General features: G+C 43.3%; 1 protein-coding gene across 2 annotated transcripts in view; it reads right to left on the bottom strand.

Moving 5' to 3' along the window:
• CDH12 (cadherin 12) overlaps positions 1-22,756 on the bottom strand; it is a 1,010,774-nt gene that overhangs the window by 500,809 nt on the left and 487,209 nt on the right. The gene's annotated exons all lie outside the window — the stretch shown is intronic.

Raw genomic sequence — 22,756 nt, 5'->3', positions numbered from 1 at the left:
ACTCTTCAACCCTGACCTCAGCAAGTATTATGACTATTCTTACATCTTCAATCCCGACCCAGCAACCTTGACGATTCAACTCTCCAGATGCGCCCTAGCGGCTGTGGGTGGGGTATATATGTACCCCCACCTCGACTTCGCGGTCACGCCTTGTTTGTGGTGAGCACTGCGTTACAGTGTGGAGCAGGAAGGTCTCTGTGTGGGGAGCAGTTGGGCCTCTGTGTGAGGAGGAGGGCTCTCTGGGGATAAGAGGGGCACTGTGGGGAGCAGAAGGAGATCTGTGTGGGGATCAAAGGGGCTCTGTGTGTGTGTGTCGGGTAAGTCCTCGCACGGCGGCCATTCCGCTTACAAAATTTGGAGATGTTTTTAAATCAGGATATTTTAAATATTGGGATGTTTTAAATATACATAAAACACACATCTATATATAAATGCTAAGATGTATAGAGACTGAGATACAGATGTATCAAGACGTACTGTCTTCAGAGTTGCATCTGAAAAAGATTAGAGCCGTGGCTCTGGATATAGTGCTGCCATGGTTGCCCTGCGGGGGATCATGCACCCCACCCCCTGCAATGATAATTCTGTGACAACAGGGCAACCATGTTCCCACTGCTTGCCCTGTTTAAAAAAAATAGAGGGGCATATTCTAGTAGCCTAGATAACCAATTTAGTGAGGCTTTTGAGCTATTGTCGAAAGGTAGCTTTTCACAAAGCCTCGATAAGTTGGTTAAATTGTGTGGCGAAATAATTTTATCGTGATTTCTGGCTCCTGGTCAAACATGATGTATGGTAGCCGGTGAGAAGCCCCTGTCATGGGAGACCAGGTCTTATTAACACCGTAATACCGGGATTCTGGATTGAGCACAACAAGGAGGGTAAAATAAGTTGTCATTTATTTCCTTTTAAGACAAACACAATTCTTTACAATTACACTCAAAATACACTTACTGGGATGAGGAAACTAAATATAATGTCCACGGAACGAATAATTGGAAAACAAAGTCTCATGGCACCATAGACCATTGCACGGGAGTGGGGTGATGCGCGAACATAGCCGTGAGACAGTCCTTGGCTAGGGGCGTGGAATGCAACCCCTGTATCTCCGCTGAAGGAAAACTTTCCATTGTGTCCTTATAGTGTTCATTCGGGAATCCGTAGTTCAAACGAATTCTGGAACAGGGGTGCAATCCTTGGTTACGGTGTTTTAACCCCTCACACTCCGGAACTCCGCTGAAGCTGGAACTGACCTTGGTTGACTCTTAAGATGTTTTTTAGCTGAATCTGATTCATAACCGTGCTGCAGGCATTCTTATAGGCTTATGACTCCTATCTTTAACCTGTACAGCCAATCCCCCCGTGGGAATAACATTTCCCACCTATCCCAGACTTGCCAGTAGCTCATAAACTGGGCAGAGGTGGCTTCCAAGTCTGCTAAGGCCATGCGCTAACTTAGCACCTATGCCGCTTAGCATACGGGACTCAACCCCTTACCTGACGACAGCAAGTCTGGGCTTCGGCTACCATTTGTTGCTAGCAGGATTTTACACCGGTACAGGATACTTTACTGTATCCCGCCCTCCCTGACACTTCAGGGTCTCTGAGGCTTTTAACTCCAGACTCCTCTAGACATTGGGGCGGCAGCCCAGCAGGGTGCCCTTTTAATTACAGAGTTGGAAATCCCTCAGCTCAATAATCCTAAACATATGCACATGTTAATGGATTCACTGCCGGACTGACAGGAAAGGGTTCCTGTCTTCATATTTTAAAATACATAAAACAAGGCTTATTCTCATATGTGGCTTCTATATGAGTTGGTGGTATTATAACACCATGTATGTGTATGATTGTTTCTTAGCCCTCTGCATTTCAAAAATTAGAGTGCTAGCTCACGTCTAACGCAAGTTAGCCCCCTTAATTGAATGGACTCTGTGATGTGGTCTGCGGTTTAACTTATAATCGTTCTGCGGTGAGAAGTCGGCATACAATGTTGCATTGCTTGTCGGGATCAATAACCGCAGAAGCACTTTTCCAATTGACCTTAATAGGTTAACGAGACTGCAGTATACATTGTTGCAATCCACCACTTCAACTAAACCGCAAACCACTTATCCACTTGAGTTTGCGGTTAAGGCTTTCCCTGAGCTGTTTGCGGTTTAGGAAGTGATTCAGAACTACAACGCAGCCGCTCACAATTTGATGACCAGGAGGAGTGATCGTGCCTTTGAGAGAGAGGCCAACCTACCTGAGCGAGACAGCTGACAACGTCCTTTGGCTTTTGATGTTCGGTAACTCATGTCATGATACATGATATGCCTGTTTGATCATTTTTTATGTACGCAGATTACTCACCTTCTATTTTTATTTTTAATTACAAAATTGTACTTCACTATTAGCGTTTTGCGCTGTGTTTCTTTGTCTTTTTCTTCTCTAGTGTTTGGGGGTGCTGAGCCACCCTCTTTGTTCATAGCTGCAGACGCCTAATCATTTCACCTTGCATTAAGGTCATGTACTATATTGATTAATTTTTATCACCTGTGTCTAAGGTTATTATACACTGTAATTAAGTCAATTTTACCTAACTATATTAGCTGCGCACTTTTAATTATCTTTTCAACACTTATTCAATTAACTCTTTCCACAACGCTAGAAGCCCCCCTCTACTTAGCGGGCACATTCTACACAATACAGTATATATTAACAGGACTGCAGCTAGGTTCTGAGCTGCAGAACTGACACTCCATTTCTATGGAATGTCTCAGGGGACATAACAAGTGATATACAGGAAATACATGGCATTACGATGACCATACAGTTAACCCCTTCATCCCCAACAGGGCTTAGGGGCAACCAGCTGGGCATAATGCCTTTATTATTGGTCTGGTTACCCCTTCACCGTCATAGACCCAAATCGCAATTTTGATAAAATCGTGCAATTCTAGAAGCCTCGATTATCTTATCTTTTATCCTAAATTCTTCTTGCCAGCAAAAGCTGGTGAGAAGGGTTGCGAGAGACGGACTTAGAAAAATAAATGCATTTTTCCTTCATCAGATTGATACCGGGGGTCTCCGGAGCTGATACACATTAATACCGGCACCAGAGACCACCGGCATCAATCAGATGCATGAAAAGTGCATTTACAGACAGCTTCATTACCTTAGCGGCTAACCGCTAAGGCAATGAAGGGGTTAACTACCAGTGCCCAGTTGATTGTGGTTATCAGGGGTGGGTGAAGGTGGTATTTGGCCCACGGTGGGTGTTTAGGCCTTGCGAGGGGTTGCGGGGGGAGTTAAGCCCTTCATTACCATAACGGTTAATTTGAGCTAAGGTAATGAAGGGGTTAACCCTCCTGCTACACACCCGGTAGTATACCCACTGCAGATAGTGTAGACTGTCATGGCTGCACCCCCTATCATGGCCATGCCCCCCATTTTGCTGCGCCTCCATCCATCATGGCCACGCCCCCCATGCATCCCATCACTACCCCAAGACCACGGATCGCACACGCCACCAGGTGCACTGACGCGCATACAGCCGTGGCAACTGACTAATGATCACTAATCCCTTACTTTCCCTTTCATAGACCTAACCCTCCATTAGCCCAATGCATGTTTCCCTCAGAGCTTTATCAAGAGCAAGCAATTGGTCCCAACCAGCTGTGCCAGGTATATATAGAGATTTTGTTGCCATGGTGACCTAAATATATGTGTTGACACATTAATTTATACACAATTTTGCTGTTTGACATGGATTCTTTTATTACTGGGCACTGAGTCCAGGGACACAAAGAAAAAGATTAGCACAAACTATTAACACTTCTAAATATATTGCATATAATGTTCAGTGAAACATTTACATGAATATATATTGATAACACTTGTTTAGATAGGTTCAGAAATTAATACACATTGTTATTAATACTAGTAAATCTATATTTTAACTGAAATAATATATGTAATGTCACTTAATTTTGGTAGGACCTAATGTCAATGTAGATGTGTTGTTTAAAAAAAACAAATACAAGAATTAAAGTAATTGCTTTCCGAAAAGCTATACAGACTTCTTATTTTTCTCTAGTTTACGTATACATAAATGGTTGAAATATTTGAGTGTTTATATACAAGGGCAGAAGGTAAATCCTTAATTTAGCCCAAAGGGCTATTTATAGATTTATAGATCTACTGGGCTTCCTTCTACAATAGATATCTATTATAGTCCCCTCTTCTGATAGAATGCTGGACATAGTCTAAAGTATGCCACAAAAACTTAGACTTCTGCAGTCTCCATTATGGCACACTCAGTAGAGGACTCATTCACTGCCCTTAATAAAGCTCTGTCTGTGGAGGGAAGAGGGAAACATGCATCAGGCTAACAGAGGCATAGCTATCTGAAAGGGAAAGGTATATGAAGAAATAAGGGACAGGTCAGATGGAAAAAGCAGTTCTCAAACAGGTTTAACTAGTACACAGGGTGCTGTACTTTCAGCTCTCACAAAACAGCGGAGAATACGGAATCCTCTTTGCTTCACCAGCTAGGCTGAGTTTCCTCCACAATGTAATGACGTCAGTGACCCTGGATCATTCTAAATGTTTGAAAAATTGTATCAACTGCATTTAAAATATAACAAAAACTGGCGAGAATGTTACACAATTTAGATAACTTCTTGGGCCACTTCTGTTTCAGGAATGTGCACTTAGTACAGCTCAACCCCATTAAAGCATGATCCGCTACAACGTGGATCGCTTATAACGCGGTCTGGGCGTGGCTCCCATTTTCAAAGTAAATTTTTTTTTTTTTTTTGCATAAAACAAACATGCTTCACTCACACAGACACAGAGCATGAGTACAACATACCCTGGTTGGTAACACATTGTTCCATAGCACGACACAAACTTTAATAGCAGAGAGAGAACTGCATAAGTGGGAATACAGCTTTAGGCTGAAGGGTCAGGTTTTAGGACCATGGAGAAACCTTACAGACTGCTGTCTTTGTACCTGACAGGAAAGGTCTTTAGGATAACAAGGCAGCAATTGACACTGCCCAATCAGTGCAGTGTAAGAGTTAAGTTATCCAGCAGCTGCTGACCTCACTAATATAGCTGAAGCAAATGCACTGCTGGCCCCTCAGGCAGAGAAGGGATTAGCAGCCAAGGACGCAGGAGGAGTTTGCACAGCGCACCCCCCGACCCCACCCCCACCCGTGGTGTCGGATACCCTGTACCTCTGGGTAAGTCCCGATCGTGGCGGCCATTTAAAAAAAATATTTGTATTTTTTTCTTCTCCTTCCGCGATCCCGGTTATAACGCGGTCTGTGGACCCCGAGTACCACGTTATAACGGGGTACAGCTGTAGCTGCAAATTTGTACATACTGTAGTTGCTATTGAGAATTATAGTATATTGAATTAACATTATGGTTCAAGAACGCAACTTTAAGATTAACCTGCAGCTAATTTTATTTGCTGCTCTATGTTCTGTCATATTCTTTGTGCTTGGTAATTAAATTATTCATATGATGTATAAAACAATCAATTGTTAATATTATTACATATTACTGTACATCACAATTTCTTTCATTTAGACAAACACACATTTTAGAACTATCACGCTGCTTGTCTTAAATCTAGAAGTTAATGTGCACTAATAGACTGTACATTTTAAAAATGTAATGTATTACTTATTGCAAGCTGCAAAATGATGTTGTCATATAAAATTATGTTGTATATTATCACTTGATGTTATCTCTTGACTGTCAGGGTTAGAGATTATGAGAGCACGTTAGCTTCTATTTGCATATTGTAGCACAATCTGTCTCCACTTCATGGCTTTTAGGCACAGGAGTCTAAAGTTACTTGTAATTAATAGAATAATTAGCTCCAATATTTATTATGGTAATTTATCTAAGCATCCAGTATGAATCAGTTCCTTTTAGTGTCTACTCTATTGGTTGTATTGCAATTTTGTGCATACTTTGCAATAAGATTCCTGTATTCTGATATACAAATGGTGAAAACAAGAAAATAATTGCAGAATGTACGTCAACTTCCTGCATTGTGACAAAGGTAATTAAAACTACATTAGCTACAAAGAAAATCAAAGTCTCACGCTTTTGATAAGATATAGCAGAGTCAAAATAATGCATTCTGTAATGTACTGTTCAAGCAATTTTTTCTCCTATCTATGGATAAAATAACTTGCATTATTAACCTGTGCTATCAAATTGTTGCATGGTTCTTTGTGGTCTTGTAAGAAACAAATCCAACATGCATTAATTTAGAATAATTGGATAACAAAGGCATAATAACACAGGGAGGTATGAATGTCTTGTGTACTCAATATTTTTGTGCGCAAATTTCTCATAAAGAAGCCATCACACTGGGCATTTTTTGCTTGATTTTCTTCTTAAAACCAGTTTAACTCGGGGGCTGAACCAAGCTATTTTCAGTACCAAACATGCACCTATTCCTGGAATATTTACTGTGACACTTGTAGAAACAATATGGCCATTACAATTTTGTGGGACCCACAAGCTAATGGAAAGACGCAAAGTTATAGTTTGCAGCCTTTTGTTTATCTACAAAGTAACTAATTTTGGGTTCTCCAGAGGCTGTTCTGCTGTTAGACTGAGGAGGAACATTTCCTCAGGCTCAGTTGCGAGTGAGAGTGGAAAGGCAAGGGCAGCGGTCAGTGTACCAGTTGATTTTGCCGGTACCAGACATAGGAGTAACCAAAGTACTGGTGCAACCCCAGTTGTGTGGATGCTTATGGAACCTGCTACTCACAATGCTAAACAGCTTGTGTCAGAGGGACTGGTTGTATTGGCAAGTAGACTTAGAAGAAGCAGATAAGACTGAGGATTTTTCTGACTATGGCCTAGTTGTTGGAATGTTAATTTCTGTCAGGGCCACCTTTATCTTCAGCTTGTGTCATTGACCTTAAGTGATTCTGTCTTTTTCCTGACAGAGGCTGATAATGCATCCTGTGCCCAGGCCAGGTGTTGTTTGAACAGGTATGCGAGCAGGAGATGCAGCAGAATGTGTTGTGTGCGTAAGCAGGTCATGCTGGTGTCAGGGTTGCCAGAGCAAGGTCCAGTTCTAGTCATGGTCCACCAGGATGGGTTTTGAATCTGTGTCCCTAAATTGGGTTTCAGATGCACCATATGAGTCTACTACACACAGCACCTCTACTGTTGCTCTTGCTGCTCTAGCCTGGGCACAGGAAGCGTCATAAGATGAGAACGTGGAGTTCAGGATTGGGAACTGCAGGAGGAGTGGGTAGCATAGCAGGGAGCACTTAAAGCAGTGAGGAGGTCATGACTGCTATAAGCTCATATGGGTCAGGGATAACCATTATGACATCTGGAAAAGGCAGCATTCGCGAACCTGTGCATCCTCACATGTCTCCAAACATTATGATCCTGCTCCAGGTCATTGTGGAAGATCCACCACCACCAACCAAAGAAGGTGTACTCCTACTTTATGGCACACCAAGCCTGGGTGAGATACACAGTCCGCCCCTGCTATGAGAAGAGACTGATGCTTCTCCACTCATCTTCCTGCCTGTTGAACTTCCTACTGTACATCTCCCCAACATCTACTACCACCGCAGAGACAAGGGGCCAGGTAGAGCCAGAGGCTTCAGAGTGGGACAGGATCTAGCACCTGGACACTGAATCCCTTCATGTGGCATTCTGTGAGGGTACAATGCCTGTACAGTGAGCATGTTGTTAGTAATGGTGAGGTGGTTGATGATATGTGGACATGGACCATTAGCCAGCAATTGAGGCTGTACCACCACCAGCAATTCCACCATTTGGAGTGTGCATGGTCAAACCCACAGTACACTAGTAATCCTTTCCCTTTTGTTGTGCCTCCTCAAGTATGTGGCGATAGAGATACTTCATCCTGTCAATTTTCACCTTGAAAGCAATTGGCTAAGTCCCAATTCACTTCCTTTGGCCTATTATTTCTTACTCACACTTGTTGACCTCATCTTTTACTGTCAGGGTCTGTCACTATACAGAACACAGAATTATGTGACAGTCATCATGACACAGATGCATGCTAGCTACTGCCACTACACTGGCGACACACTTTATTCGAGCTTGGCTAGTCCCACGAATTCGGGTATACCCGGGTGTATTGAGGTTTGTGACTGTTTTCTGCCCGAGTGCATTGAGTTATTTTCCAAGCAGGGATTGAAGCATTTTATTCCCGCTGGCTGCAATACTGCACAGTATATATATATAAACTGCATTACAATTCATGAATTTATGCCATCTGGTAGACACGCGAAGCATTGCAGCCTATTAAATCCTAATCATTATCATTTAACAGATCAGCCGCCCATCAGCCAGGCATGAACCCAGGCTGGGAAGGCAAATGCAACGGGGCTTGTCAGAGGTTAGGAGCGGCGCATTCCAGGTATCTGCCAGGTACATACCGGGTATTTGCTCGAATAAAGTGTGTCGGTGCAGTAGGTACATCTTGGACATTTTTCAAGCTTGGGGTTGTGGTGAAACATCATTGATTATTCATGTTGGTGTTGGATTTCACTTAACCACTTACAATTATTCTAATATCCAACAAGCATTCCTCATTCTTTTTATTTCTGCAACTTCCTACATGACCACTTCCTCTGACATGATTTGAACATTGCTTTTTTTTTATGTTCTGCAGTGTTGCTCTTATGGAGCTTACCCTACTCAGCTCCATTTAAAAAAAAATACTTTTGGTTAACTAAATGTTTTTAATTTTTTTTAAAAAATACATACAAAAAAATACTAAAAAGTTTGTTAAAATTCAAAGTTTTAAAAATGATAGTTAATCACGTTAATAAAAGTTTGTTACATTTTTATGGTAGACTAATCATGTTTTCTAGTTTAAGGCTGCATCTGTATATAGTAAATTGGAAGATGAGGTTGAAAAAAAAAAACCATACAGTATGTTCATCGAGTTCAACCTATGTTACATTTTAGACATACACATCTTATATTTTTTATTTCTATGTATGTTAATGGTCTTTTAATTTAAATATCAAATATAGTCATATTTAATCATTATGATTCATTATTTATTACATAATATATTATGTAAGAATAGGCATACAATAAGGGCTAGAACTGAACAATATTCTGTGTGTAAAACTGTGATAAACAATAATGTGCAAATAATAAAATTAATAATAAATGTCTGAAAATATGTCTCTGATAGAAACAGTGTCCTAAAGGCTAAAAAACCTGGGTTCTCTCGCAAACCCAATTTAGAACATAGTTGTCGCTGGTTCTCTTGGGCGCAAGATGATGTTCCACAAGAGGATACAGGTGGGTACTCACATTTAGAGTGTCTTTGGTAATAGCATACTGTATATTGTAGATTATGTTCCTCTGTGTGTAACTATTCTTTGGCAGTTCCTCTCTTAATAGAGTGCCTTGTTTGAATGGAATTAATGATGCTAGATTCTGAGAATTAAGTACTAAAAAATGTGTATTTAATGACTACAGAACAAAATAAGATAAAACGAGAAACTAGATAAAAAATGGATAAAACGTTACATCAACTGGGAGTCTCTCATGAAGGGATAACCCAGTGATCATAACTATGCTTGGGTTCAGAGTATGTAGTGGGGGGTTAACGTTTTGCAAATAGAAGGGCAGGAGTGGGGTCGGAGAGACGGGGCTGTGAGTGGTGACTTCATCAATCAGAGACTGTCTCCATACACACCAGCTGGGACACACTGTCAATGAGTGCAGAGCTCTAGTTGTGACATCCTTTGTGTGTGATCAGATCAGAGTCCTGTCTGTGTCAAGTTTGCCAACCTAGAAGTTACATCAGTGACTGTTTTAGTAGTCTAATATTGTATGCAGGTTTAATAAGTGGTAATGGAATCCTTTTGTTTTTTCGTTTTAAATTAAATATGAAATATGAAAAAAACAACCACATCAACAAAGAATAGAAGATACTGATAATTAACAAGTGCACTGTGAATATACAGTGCATGAAATCTGGAGGATGTTAAAATTAAAATAATCCATAGGGGCATTACCATCTATCCTACCTGTGACACTCCCTGCAATAAAGGCAAATTCTAACCACCAGTGTGGGTGTACTCTTCCCGTATACGGGTGTGCATAGATTCTCAGAAACACACCATAATGTTCATTGTAACATCCCTTAGTTACAAACACGGCTCCTGGTCTAACATGGACATCTTGACTAATCCAAGGAGCAGGAACATCACTTGTAGCCAGTAGTATTACTGGGCAAAGGTTGCTGAACTGACCTAAGAGTGACTCGCGACTCTGGGTCTGGAACCTTGGGGGAGAAGGGAATGGAAACAATGTGGCAGCACTTGTGTGTGATCTGATCTTCCTCTCTGGTTGAGTAGAACTAAGCACAGGTCTTCTCATTCTCATGCCAGACTCAGCAGTTTGCTGTGACTCCTGGGTTGGGAGTCCCTATTCCGTGATATTGAATAGTTTCCTCAAAGCCTGAAATGAAGTCACTTGTTGACATACTGTAAAGCGCTGGATGCAGCATCCAGAAGATTAATTTCATGCTCATTTTCTTGTGGGAGAGAGCATCAGTTTCTTTTATCCTACAAAATGTTGAGAGAGACTTCTCAAATTCCAGCCTTTCATTATTTAAAACAAATATATACAGTATATCACAAATATTTTTTACATCCAAATACATATAAATACAAGGAGTGGCAAATGTGCTTTGGTTAGTGTTCTACATGTATAACACTCAAAAAAAGTGTTTTTCACAATGTAATAAATATTAATTATTGAGAAGTGAAAACAGAAAGAAACAATAAAAGGAGTATCTACCCGACGGATTCAGCATCAGAATCTACCAACTGAATCCAATTCCGCAAATTTAATTATTTTGATATGAGTATATAAATAGGAGAGCAGCCTCAAGTGTAAGCCATTGTGTTGTTGGCAAGGTTTGACTGTGAATTGGTAACTACTGGTTAGGACTGCTGCTGTAGTACTTTAGGTAAAACATATATACATTATTGACTTAATAAAACTTGTAGCTTAACCATTCACTTATAATTGACTGTAGAACAAGGTAAGAATCAAAAATCCAGCCGCTCCATAATACAAAAAATAGGCACTCACCAGCAAAAAGGGGTTACAAAAGTATACTTTAATGAACTACATAAAAAACAAAAAAACAGACAGTACTAAATACTCTCCCACATGTTTCACGCCTACTGTGGCGCTTTCTCAAGGAGTCACTTATAACTGACTGGACTGAACCATGTCTATGTGTGTCCAGTCCCCTACCTGGGCTGGTGCATGCCTGGCCTCAGTGATCTGGGATCTTCTCCTATTCTATTTCTGTGTCTATTATATTAATTATATGTAGCCATGTCTGGTTTTGGTTACTAATCTGTCCTGCCTAACATGTAAGTCCTGGTGTCAGTGCAGGCAGTATTAGGTCCAATCCAGTTTTCCCCTGCAGTGAGCATCTCCCTGGAGTGGAAGGTGGTGGTGGGACAAAGCCTGTGTTCTGCCCAATCCGGGACTCAGACCTTGGACACTCCACCAGGGTACATAAGGGGCTACACATGTACATTTAGTGAGTTGTTTTTCCCCTGAGAGAGACTGTCCCATGGAAGAGTGTATGCAGGGCTCTGATCACCTACCATCCCCTCCCTTAGGGGAGTGGGAGTGAGAACTATACTTCATACTCTCTATCAGGGACAAGGGAAAGAGTTAGGACTGACCTTTGGAGTCCATGCCTGGGGTTTGAGTCCACGGACCATCTGAAGGCTGGAGGCCAAGTGTATGCAGTGTATGCTGACTGTATACTGTGAGTAGAAGAATAAAGTTGTTCCAGTTTATAAAATATACTCCTGCCTCTGAGTAGAATCTATCAAGGGGAGTATAAGAGAGTTCTCCTGCAAGGATTGTCTCCAGCATCCCTATAGCCTGCGGGAGATGGAGGCGCTGAACCATCTAGAGAAGAACTAAACATCACCCCAAAAGCCTGTTGTAAGGAATCCGCTCCTCGGTTTACTGTTTGCCTTACCTTGCAGACAGGTGCAGTCCTGGAACACTTCCCCTGATATTTACTGCAGCCTGGATTCTCTCACCAAAGCAATACTGCCACACGCCCCTTCTGACATTGGTTCTCTGACCTTTAAGTACTGCTTTCCCACAATGCTCCCTGCCGAGCATAGTCCTTCCTGGATGTCTCTGTGTTCTGCCATAAGCCTTGTCTTGTCTGTCTCCTTGGTTCCTGAGACCGGCTGCTAGTGTCACGCAGCGGTCTGTTCCTGTGCTGAAGCGGAGTACTCTCCTTGTTGTCTTCAGCTCCCTGGTTCCTGTGACCGGCTGCTAGTTTCATGCAGCGGTCAGTTCCTGTTTCCTGTGCTGAAGCGGAGTACTCTCCTTGTTACTTCAGCTCCTTGTTTCCTGTGACCGGCTGCTATATTCACGCAGCGGTCTGTTCCTGTCGCCTGTGCTGAAGCGGAGGTTTCCCCTGTGTTTCTTCAGCTTCCTGGTTCCTGGGGCCTGCTGCTCTTTCCCTATTGCAGCTGCGTCCTGGTTCCTGCGCTGAAACGGAGGATTTCCCAGCCCGCTCAGGACTCTTGCGCTGAAGCACTGGTTTACCAGTGCAGCTAGGCGGTGTGCTACTCTGGTCTGTCTACCACCTCCTGAGACCAGTACCATGGGCCATGGTCGCCGCATGCACAGAAGCCACTCCCGCGCTCCTAAGCTGAAGCGGGGCTCTCCTGACTACCTGTTGCCGAACTCCTGCTTGAACAACGTTTACCCTGATGTCTCCAGTCCTGACCCTGGCGTGTCCACCGACGATGCTGTCTTCTCCTATCCTGATCCTGCTACGTACGACTACGAACTGCGCAATCCGGATCCGCCTGCGCGGTCTAAGGTCGGTGCTTTTACAACCCCACCTCAGCCACGCGGTCTGACCCAGGTTTGTGGCGAGCACAGCCGTGACACCTGTCTTGTCTTCCCCATACACCCGGCGGAAAGCTCAGCCTCCTGTGAACCAGCAGGTGCCCAGCACTATACAAACTGTAATAGGCAGATCTTCCAGAGAGTGGCGGAAACACTGTTACACATATAGCAATTTATTAATATTTAATAATAACTATACTGTACATTATTTTCAATGAAAATCTAAATTGTACACATTTAGGGTCCGATTACCAAAGCAGTGATAAAATCAGTGCATTTGTGTCCGACTATGCATTTATTGATCGTGCTGTGAGACATGAGGCTAAAAAATGTGATTCATTAAGAAATGAAGACCATTTTATAAGGCCGATAAAAAAATGCTCTATCGTCTAACCAGTTTTTTGTATCAGTGCACTTGATAAAGTGCGATCGCGCACAAAACGCATAGGAGAAGCTGCCTTCCGTTTTTTTCTATGCTGCATTAATAAATTGATTTTTTTGATTACTTGGATCCTGCTCTCTGTTGCCTGTTGCGCTGTATCACTGCTTTTTTGGATATCTCTAAAAAAAATTGCAGTCTGGTAGAGCTGCATGGAGATGCTGCGTCTCCATGCACGTCTCTTATAGACGATCGTGCAATAAAAATATGTATTTTGATAATAGTGTGTGGGAGCAGGGGGGCTCCGGAGCTGAACTGCATTGATTTCAGCCTTGGGGACTTCCTACTTCCTGAGATTTAGGCCCTGGGATGGGGCCTAGTATCCCCTGTGCTTTTAAATCTCCTGCATCACATGACCGTGGGATTTGAATCTGCACTGGGATACCGGCACTCCAGAATGGGGCCTGTATCTGAGGAAATAGGGGTCCCGAGGCTGAAATCAACACAGTTAACCTCAGAATACCTCCTGCTCACGCACACTAGTATCAAAACACAAATAAATATATATTTTTAATTCTTTACCATAGCAGCTCTTTGCTACAGCAATGAAACTGTTTTAATTTCATTTTTACTAATAGTTTTATTTAAGACTCAGAGACACCCTGCTTCCCGAGTTACTGGCTCTTGTATGGAGTGCCGGTATCACCTCCACGTGACGCGGTCGATTTTCAAATTTTGGGGTTACCGGCACCTGATGCCCCATACCTGGGCCTGTAAATCGGGAAGCAGGGGGTGCCTTAGGCTAAAATTAATGCTGTTCAGCTCAGGAGACCCCCTGCTCCTGCACACTATTATTAAAAATTACATTAAAGCAGCTGATTACCTTAGCTAACCGTTAAGGCCATGAAGGGTTTATGGCACAATAGCAGGTTTATTGGGGGCAGAGGGGGTGAGTGAAGGGGGTACTTGGACCTTCACTCACCCCCTCTGCCCCACTAAAATTTACAATACGTACTAACCACCAATAACAACCCAACCACCCACTGTGCCCCCACATAAAACTATTGTTAATTTGTTCTGCATAAGATTGATACCAGAGGCAAGCAGGGGTCCTCGGGTGGTTCCTGCGGTTGTCTGGTGACCTCCAGATTGTCCATGCGGGTGTCCAGGGGCCCCATACGGGTACAGGGGTCCTTGGGTGGTCCCAATGGGTGTCTGGGGGCCTCTAGGTGGTCCTTGCGGGTTACGGAGCCCCATGGGTGTCATAGGGTCCTCAGGTGATCCCCACAAGTTTATGGGGGTCCCCAGTGGCCTACAGTAGCAAACCTGTGCCAAACAAAAAAGTGCAATACATTTCTATAAATACTCCCCCAAAAACTAGATACAGCATGTCCTAGTCAGACCATGTACCGGTGATGATCACACCTTAAGGGAATCAGACGGACAGCCAATAACTCTTGGTGGATACTCAATGTGCCCCTGCTGAGTATCCCTGAGACCAGAAGATGGTCTTTAAAGATGCCCTTTAAAAATATTTTAACAGATAATAGTGATTGTGGCATAGAGCACACTGTGGGCTGCACATAAAGTGAAATATGATAAACTATGAGGGTCAAATAATTGCGATCGCTTCCCATATGAAATAAGAGAGAGCAGAATTTAAACACTAAACAAAAACCTTCTGAAATTTGAAGAACAATACCAACAGATGTCTACCCCCATTATTAGAAAAAACACTGACAAAACAAGAAAATTACTCCACAATATTTTTATACAGATGCAGCGGCAGTTATTCGAACAAGTCACGGTTCCATTTTTGTGTGCGCTGCTGTACTCCACACGGCATTAATGCGGCCAATCGCCCCAGGCACATGTGTTTATTGCGGTTGCTTTGTTTGAATTTCATGGATTGTGTGCAATTAAATGTAATGAAATGAATGAATTGTAATTGTACAGTAAAGTGTTACTGTGCTACTGTGTCAATTTCAGGTGTTTAAAAGCCAGAACACTAAAATGCCATTTTCTGCACTCGCCTGCGCTCACATCTAAAGGCGGTACGGTTGGAAGAAATCGCATCACATGGGTATTCCAAGGTATACACCACGTGAAGTTTTTCAATAATGGAATCTGCATCTGTAGAAAACACAGAGCAGTGCAACTCTTTTATGAAAAGGGAAACAAATTAGACAAGATACCTGGCCTCGAAACTCCGTAACGATGGCTAGTTTAAATATACATGCACTAAAGACCAGAAATGACACACTGACATACAATCCTATAGACATCAATCGGAAGTTTATAAAATACTATAGCAGTCTATATAGTTTGTTCCCACCACAACAGATAGACTCAATTCCTAGGAAAAAAAGAATAAACCAGTATTTAGAACTATGTAAACTTAGACACTCAATAGACACACAGGCATATAACCCCTTTGGGCCCCAGTTATTGAGGAAGAAGTCTTGGAGACCATTAAATCCATCAAAAAAGTTAAAGTGCCAGGACCAGATGGGTTTTAAAGCTGTACTATAAAAAATTATTCGACTATCCTGAATCCCTAACTAATTAGATTATTTCATAAATGTTGAGAGGGTCAGTGCTAGCAGGCGAACTACTAGAGGCCTCAATAATTGAAATAATGAAGGAAGGAAAGGACCCTTCATTATGTCCGAGCTGCAGGCCTACAGTGTATCCCTGATAAATACAGATATAAAGATCTTTGCCAAAATAATTGCAACACACCATTAGATTTTAAATACACTAGTGCATCCCGACCAGGTAGGATTTACAACAGAGAGACAGGTGACAATAACCGAAAAATCATAAACATTATACATACTGTAACAGTGATTTGGCACAAAAACAGACTCTAGTTTAAGGCTTAAAGCAGAGAAATCTTATCATGCAAAATATATAAAGACCATTTGCAGCTCTAAAGACACTTTGAATCCCAGCAGAAAGAGAAGGGATTATGGCTATTGTGACAAACAGCTTACTCCGGGGCTCCGCTGCTTGTCCGGGACGGTTAGAACACGGTCTTTTGGGGTAGGTTAAATGAGGAGGCGTCACGTACTGTTCCTTTAAACAGGCTGTGCCTGGTTTATTCAGTCCCAGGCACTGAGACTGCCACAGTGCATACAACAAAACACATCAAAACAAAAGCTGCTCACCTGAGCGATAACTTAACTTAGATTTCCCTAACTCAGGGTGGAAGTGGCTTTTCCACTTTCCAACAACAAAACAAGGTACTTTTGCAGAGTTAGCCAAATGAATAGAACAATTGAACCTGTGTGGGGAAGGGGCTTCTCCCCACTGTGTTCAGCAGCCTTCCAGGCTCTGGAGAAGAGACAAGAGCAAACAGGAAATCAGTCTTACATACCTGATTTCTAATTAGCATGACAGGTGACAGAAATCCCTCAGTTCCAGCGCTTGCCCAAAACTGTGGGATGGAGTGCATGTATTATAAGGCTGCACTCCCAGGCCAGACAGGATAGAAACTGTTCAGTATCCTGGGAGCCCTATATATGGAATTTATTACCATCCCCTGGTTTCTGTCACATATCCTCCCCCCCAGCTCAGACCCTGAGGGATGAGCGACCATGGATATTAGGGAGTGCATCCTTGACAACCCGTCAGCATTGCCATGTTTGTGCCCTGACTTGTGTTCCACAGAAAATTTAAAGGGTTGTAGGCTTAGGAACCACCTGGTCACTCTAGCATTCTTTTCCCTGTTTTGACACATCCAGGTAAGGGGTGCATGATCTGTGACCAACCGGAATTTTCTCCCCAACAGGTCGTATTTGAGCGTCTCTACAGCCCACTTTATTGCGAGACACTCTTTCTCTACTATGGAGTAATTTTTCTCCTGGGGATTTAGTTTCCTACTTAAATAAAGGATGGGGTGTTCCTCACCTTGAGACTCCTGGGAGAGTACCGCCCCCAGCCCTACCTCAGATGCGTCGGTTTGGACTACGAACTCTTTGGAGAAGTCAGGTGTGACCAACACTGGTTGGGCACAGAGAGCTTCTTTCAGGCTTCTAAAGGCCTGTTCGGTTTCGGGGGACCACTTTACCATAAGTGGTCCTCTTGCTTTTGTGAGGTCGGTTAGTGGGGTTGCCTTAGTCGCAAAATTGGGAATAAACCTTCTATAGTACCCAATTAACCCCAAAAAGGTCCTTACTTGTTTTTTTGTAACTGGCCTTGGCCAACCTTGTATCGCCTCCACTTTGAGTGTTTGGGGTTTGAGTAAACCTCTGCCAATAGAATACCCCAGATACTTGGCCTCCTCCAGACCAATGGTGCATTTAGCGGGGTTAGCAGTTAGTCCAGCAGACCGAACTGCGTCGAGCACAGCTTGGACCTTTGGAAGGTGGGATTGCCAATCTTCACTATGGATTACCACATCATCCAGGTAGGCAGCAGCATACCGAGCATGTGGTTTTAAAATTTTATCCATCATTCTTTGGAATGTGGCGGGAGCTCCATGTAAGCCAAAAGGCAGCACCCTATACTGAAAGAGGCCGTCTGGGGTTGAGAAGGCTGTCTTTTCTTTTGCCCTTTCTGTGAGGGGAACCTGCCAGTACCCTTTTGTTAGGTCTAGGGTTGTGATATATCGGGCTTTGCCCAGTCTCTCTACAAGTTCATCTACCCTGGGCATAGGGTAAGTATCAAATTTTGACACCGCGTTTAGTTTCCGGTAGTCATTACAAAACCTTGTTGTACCATCTGGCTTTGGGACTAAGACTATAGGGCTGTTCCACCCACTTTGGGATTCCTCAATTACGCCTAGTTTTAGCATTTTTTTAACCTCTAAACTTATAGCCTCTCTTTTGGCCTCTGGGATTCGGTACGGTTTAAGGTTAACTCGGACCCCCGGTTCAGAGACTAGGTCATGTTCAATTACGCTAGTTCTACCTGGCTGTGTAGAGAAGATTTCTTTGTTTCTGCTCACTAAATTCTGAACCTCTTGTTTCTGATGAACGGACAGGGTTTCAGCTATGCTAACCTCTGGGTCAGTTTCTTGACTCTCTGACGGACCTGGGGTTACTAGGGTTGACAAGACTTCTCTATCTTTCCAGGGCTTGAGTAGGTTTATATGGTAAATTTGCTCAGGTTTCCTCCTACCTGGCTGTCTTACCTTATAATTTACTTCTCCCACTCTTTCCAAGACCTCATATGGCCCATGCCATTTAGCAAGGAATTTACTTTCCACGGTGGGAACCAGAACTAGTACCCTATCACCTGGAAAAAAAATTCTGACCCTAGCACCCTTATTATACGTATTCCTCTGTGCTTCTTGAGCTTTCTCCATGTGTTCCCTCACTATGGGTAGGACTGCAGCAATGCGGTCCTGCATCTGGGCAACATGCTCTATTACACTTCTGTAAGGGGTAACCTCGTGTTCCCAAGTCTCTTTGGCTATATCCAGTAAGCCCCTTGGGTGTCGGCCATACAATAGTTCAAACGGGGAGAAGCCTGTGGATGATTGGGGAACTTCCCTAATGGCAAATAACAGGTACGGTAACAAACAATCCCAGTTTTTCCCATCTTTATCGACCGCCCGGCGTAACATGCTCTTTAAGGTTTTATTGAACCTTTCCACTAAACCATCTGTTTGTGGATGATAGACTGAGGTTCTGAGATGCTTGATTTTTAGGAGTTTACATAACTCTTTTGTTACTTGGGACATAAACGGTGTTCCCTGGTCAGATAGAATCTCTTTAGGAATTCCAACCCGGGAAAACAGAACTACTAACTCTTTTGCTATGTTTTTGGCAGAGGTGCTACGTAGGGGAACTGCCTCCGGATATCGGGTGGCATAATCTAATATTACCAATATATGCTGATGTCCCCTAGCAGACTTTATCCATCGTGAAGGACCATGCGTGAAACCTTTGGGCGCGAACAGCCGTGGTTACGCCGAGGCGGGCGAGGATCTCGAACTTCAATTTTGCATAGACGTTAGCTTCGGCTGGCTCTAGATCAAAGTAAGCCTTCTGGGGTTCGCCGCTTAGGAAGGGTGCGATTAGACCAGCCACTCAGCTTCTGGCCATCCCTCTCTCTGTGCCGTGCGTTCAAACGTGAGAAGATAGGCTTCCACATCATCCGAGGGTCCCATCTTCTGAAGGTAGTGGCTTGCCCTGGTCATTTTCGGAACTGGGGCTGCCGCTGCCAGTGGAAGGTTACTGATAGTCCCCCTCAGGATCTCGAGTTCCTGCTGTAAGCCCTGAGCGAACCGCTGTTGCTCCTCTCTCAGCAAGCGGTTTGTCTCTTGCTGGTTTGCATTCGCCTGTTGCAGGATTGCATTAGTCTCTTGCTGGTTTATTAACAGCTGTCGCTGGGTTTCACTCGCCTGTTGCAGGGCTTCATTCGCGTCTTTCTGGACAGCGACATTGCGTACCAGCGCACTCACCACGTCTTCCATCTTGTTTGGAGAGAGAGAAAAAAACTTTTTTTTTTTTTTTTTTTTTTTTTTTAAAGTTCTTTAACCCCCAGACCTTTTAGTGTTCTGCCCACATTCTCCACCATATGTGACAAACAGCTTACTCCGGGGCTCCGCTGCTTGTCCGGGACGGTTAGAACACGGTCTTTTGGGGTAGGTTAAATGAGGAGGCGTCACGTACTGTTCCTTTAAACAGGCTGTGCCTGGTTTATTCAGTCCCAGGCACTGAGACTGCCACAGTGCATACAACAAAACACATCAAAACAAAAGCTGCTCACCTGAGCGATAACTTAACTTAGATTTCCCTAACTCAGGGTGGAAGTGGCTTTTCCACTTTCCAACAACAAAACAAGGTACTTTTGCAGAGTTAGCCAAATGAATAGAACAATTGAACCTGTGTGGGGAAGGGGCTTCTCCCCACTGTGTTCAGCAGCCTTCCAGGCTCTGGAGAAGAGACAAGAGCAAACAGGAAATCAGTCTTACATACCTGATTTCTAATTAGCATGACAGGTGACAGAAATCCCTCAGTTCCAGCGCTTGCCCAAAACTGTGGGATGGAGTGCATGTATTATAAGGCTGCACTCCCAGGCCAGACAGGATAGAAACTGTTCAGTATCCTGGGAGCCCTATATATGGAATTTATTACCATCCCCTGGTTTCTGTCACACTATATAAAGCAATATACAGAGTATTAAATGGCGTGTTATCAGCAGCCTTCACGTGCAGGAGTGTAGAGTAATCAGGAGACAGTTAGTACTTGTGTGGCAGTCCATATAAATCTCAGTGGAAACAAATAGAGCTAACTTGCTCTGTGATAATTGCTGGCAGGAAATATCTCACAGTAGGTAAGTAATGATAAATGACATCTGTTATCCTGCGCGATGATGCAATCTTCATATCATAGTTGATCCAGAGAGTAATGCGCCGTATCCAGAGTACGCTGTTTCTCCAAAGCTGTATGTCGACGATAAAGCAAGAATCAGTCCTGCCCTGCTGCTACGGGTCCGTCCAATCAGAAGGCAGAGTCAAGAATGCTGTAGAGGATTGGTAGACACTCGAACAAGCCCCATGCACTCACAACCCACCGGGTTAGGAACAAAAATAAAATAAATTTTATTAACCTACATGATTAAAAGTGACATACTGGGGACATACTGGGACAAAACAAACAAAATTTTCCTCCCACGCGTTTCACGCTATAACAGCGCTTTCTCAAGGAGTCCTTGGGGCTTGTTCGAGTGTCTACCAATCCTCTACAGCATTCTAAAATCTTATCATGCAGCTGGTTGCGACAGGTTCAATGCCAGGACCATCCTTCCTCTAATTTTAGAGGTAAATAAGGATTTTAAATGGGTTAGTGTTAGGACCTGCGATATTATGGTCATGCCTTGAAAGTGTCTCGCAGTCTTATACACTTTGGCCAAAGGGTTAACTAAATCACCCCTTTTTCAAGAGATATATAGGTATTTCACTGTGTATTTTTGTCACATTAGATGTTGCTCTGGACTTCTTTGTTTCTTGTTTAAAGCAGAGAAAGCATTTTTTAGAGATGTCTGGTCCTTTATGTTCCCAATAATGAAGCAAAAGGGACTACATGAAAGATTCATAACAGTGATAAAAGCAGTATACTCTATTCCCACAGCAATGGTGTGCATATCTTGGTATACATCCAAACTGTTTAAGGTTACAAATTGCACATGACAGGGCTTCCCAATGTCCCCTCTTCTATTTCCACTGTGCATAAAAGTGTTGACTTCTAGAATAAGAATGAACACCAAAATCTCAGGGTGTAACGAGTGCTCACCATAAACATGATGGGACCGGAGGGCTGAGGTGGGGATGTTAGAGAACACCGACCAACAACCGTGCAAACACATCCGGACTGCAGAGTCATAGTCGTGTAGCTGGGTCAGGGTAGGAGAGGTCAGAATAGTCGTGATACTCACCGTGGTCTAGGACAGGAGAAGTCGGATGGTTGTTGTGCATAGCCGAGGTCCAGGAGTAGAGAGGTCAGAATGGTCGTTGTGCATAGCCAAGGCCCAGGGGTCAGAGATGGTAGAGGTCCGGGTACAAGCTGAGTTCAGAGATAAACAAAGACAAAGCAGAATGCAAATGGTAAAATAGCAGACAGCTGCAGGGTAATAAATGAACCCCGGTCCTGGTAGGAGTACTGTGGCACTTGCACGAGGAGTTTCACCCAATGCGTCACAGGATCCCATAAAGGCGGAACACCTCCTTGATAACATTTTTGGATAATTTTAAGGTATTGGATAGACCCTTGAGGGGAATGAAATGAGCCTGCTTAGAGAATCGGTTGTCCACCACGAGGATGGTGTTCCTACCTTTGGATATAGGTAGTTCCAAGATAAAGTCCATGGAAAGATAAGTTATGGATGATCCAGAATCGGAAGGGGTTGTAGCAACCCTTGAGGTCTTTTTCGGGGAGTTTTGTTCTGGGCACAAGTGGTACATACGGTGACAAATTCCTTTATGTTCTAGCGCATTCATTGGCCACCAAAAGGTCCTTTTCAGAAGATCAATAGTTCTCTTTGTACCTGGATGACAGAGCTTTTCAATGAATGACCCCATTCCAAAACCTTTTGACGATAGGCTGATGCAGTGAAGAGACTCCCTCTGGAACTTTGTGACCCTCTGGAATATCAGACTGACCTCTCGTGATGTCCTCCATAGCATCAAATGTGTTGGCAGAGATGATACATGATGGGAGAAGTATGGTTTCCTGTCTTTCCTCAGCCCTGTCTTCTACAGGAAATTGGCGGAAGAGGGCAACTGCCTTCACCTTTCTAGATCCTGGTAGATAGGAATAATGAAATTGAAGCGAGAGAAGAAGAGGGACCATCGAGCTTGTCGCGACCCCAAGCGGCGAGAGCCTTCAATGTAGAGAAGATTATTTTTATCTTTCAGAATAGTTACAGGGTTTTCAGTGCCCTCAAGCAAATGTCTCCATTCCTCCAAGGCCATCGTGATGGCCAACAGTT

Source organism: Ascaphus truei, chromosome 2 (genome assembly GCF_040206685.1).
Source record: "Ascaphus truei isolate aAscTru1 chromosome 2, aAscTru1.hap1, whole genome shotgun sequence".
NCBI lineage: Eukaryota > Metazoa > Chordata > Amphibia > Anura > Ascaphidae > Ascaphus > Ascaphus truei.
The sequence above is the reverse complement of the archived record's forward strand: the minus strand, read 5'-3'. Positions and strand labels throughout refer to the sequence as shown.